This window comes from Nematolebias whitei, chromosome 3 (genome assembly GCF_014905685.2).
Source record: "Nematolebias whitei isolate Nwh7 chromosome 3, NemWhi1, whole genome shotgun sequence".
NCBI classification, from domain to species: domain Eukaryota; kingdom Metazoa; phylum Chordata; class Actinopteri; order Cyprinodontiformes; family Rivulidae; genus Nematolebias; species Nematolebias whitei.
Genome location: NC_056500.1, coordinates 50,429,370 through 50,431,488, shown reverse-complemented (window position 1 = coordinate 50,431,488; position 2,119 = coordinate 50,429,370). Strand labels below are relative to the sequence as shown.

The following is a 2,119-nucleotide window of genomic DNA, read 5'->3' as shown; positions in this document are numbered from 1 at the left end:
AGATGTGTATTTTATCCTCAAAGTCCAGGGAGAAAACTGGGTCACAGCTTTTCCGGAACTTATAAAATGAGACATGAGTTTGACAGCAGGGGGGTGCAGGCGAAGCAGATGGAGAGACGCAGCATACGGACTGGTGGAGCTCCAGAGTTTGCCCAGGATAGCTGATGTTTCGGGCTTCACGGTGAAGTTTGACCCAATCCTGGAGGGTTCAAGAGGACTTCATATTCAACTCAAATAATTGCCACACGGGACAAGAATCGGTCCTGTTTCCTGGAGTGTCTTTGGCGGAGTGCGCTCCAGACCTGGAGAAGGAAGCCCCGGGAATAGAAACTCTGACCTGGTGAACGTTTCCTTATCATTTTCTTTTTGTTTTAAAAGACCAGGACTGGTGAATGGCCCCCAATGAATTATTTTTTTTGTATCTTTATATTTTTGAGAGCGTAACTGCAGACTTTTCATTGGACATTTTTTATTTTTATTATTGACAGATCTCTTTTCCTCGTATGAAATAGGTGAAATTAAGTTATTTCAGAGACTCTTTATTTTCCTACGTGAAGTCAAATCAGTGACACATTTCAGTTTTGTTTGGTGTTAATTTTCATGAAGGAGTGTGTGAGTGGCAAATTGTTTTGAAGTTTTGGTCGGAACAGCTGATTTTTGTTTATTAAATACAGCATGCTCCACCCACCTGCACCTCTGAGCTGACATGGCTCATGGGGCGGCTGTGGCTGAGTGGTTAGAGCAGTTGCCCTCGAATGCAAGAGTCGGGGGTTTGAATCCACCAGCAGTCACATGCTGAAGTGTTCCTGGGCAAGACACTGAACCCCTCATAGCCTCTGATGTGTGTCCATCAGTGTATGAATGTGACCTAAAGCACCGATTAGTCTCTTTAGAATGATTTGTTCAATTACATTTGTAGAGATCTAGTAGAGTGCTGTATGAATGGGTAAATGAGGAGACAGATTGTAGTGTAAAACATTTTTAGAATCTTGAAATAATATAGAAAGGCGCTATATAAGTATAGTCCATTTACATGTCGGAGCGAGTTTTATTTTACTGTTGTTTACAAACTGATCATATTTCTAACCTTTGAAAAATAATTTAAAGAACTCTCTTGTGTGTATATAAGCTCCCGTTTAGACAGGGGTTTGTTACAGATGTACAGCAGTTCCATCCAATGAGAATATGGGCACGAGGTGCCGCTGCGATGAGCCCAGATTATGACCAGTGCACGTTTTGTTTTTATGCAGATTAAACATCATTCAGTTCAACACTCGTCTTCTGGTCATCATTAAACACAATGCAGAGTGAACTATAAGAAGAATAAAAACGAACTGGCAGGTTGATATTATTTGGACCGAGCAGAATTAATATCCGGCCAAGTTCAGCACGGTTACACAGCACGGTTTTCTTTTTGCTGGATTTGAATATACTCGTCTGTTCAGCCCCAGCCTCTTTACCTCCAGTTTTTCCTCAATAGACATTAAAGAAAAGGAATTATTGATTAAATAATCCACCTCGTTTATGCTAATATTGCTCGCCACCACATCTACGCCAAACCACTCCCACATAAACTCGCGCTGAGGCACGTTATTCTACGTCCATCCTCAATGGATGAATCCTGCGGCTGTGGGCTGACCCTGGGCTGAACAAAATTAGCCGCAACGAGCCGCAAACCGAGGGGGCGTGGACAGATGTCTGTCAATCATTCTGAACCACGACGGAACAGTAACAGAATGGGGCTGTGAGAATTTAGCCCTTTGGAACGACCATGGGACTTTCCCCAGGTGGTTTGATACCAGTTTTGTTGTAAATTTAACCAAATGGGACATTAACAACAAAAAAGGTTGAATCATGTCATCTGGACTTCGTTTTTTTTGTTAAAAAAGAAACGTTTCGCCCCTCGTCCAAGAGGCTTCGTCAGTCTGAGGCCTAGCCATCTGGTATTACCCAGAAGCCAGCCTGACTCTTGTGTTTCAAGCCTGCCTCAGATACCCCTGAAGTCTGGCCTTTTCACTAATGGTTTCAAAAACACAAAGTTTGTTTTCTCAGTCATCCAGGTATATAACAACAAAAAGGTTGAATCATGTCATCTGGACTTCGTTTTTTTGTTAAAAAA

The 2,119-nt window shown here is 42.2% G+C and overlaps 1 protein-coding gene across 1 annotated transcript in view; it reads left to right on the top strand.

Annotated features, from left to right (window-relative positions):
- The window catches only part of oca2 (oculocutaneous albinism II), a 659,230-nt gene that overhangs the window by 203,081 nt on the left and 454,030 nt on the right, over positions 1–2,119 (top strand). The window lies entirely within an intron of this gene.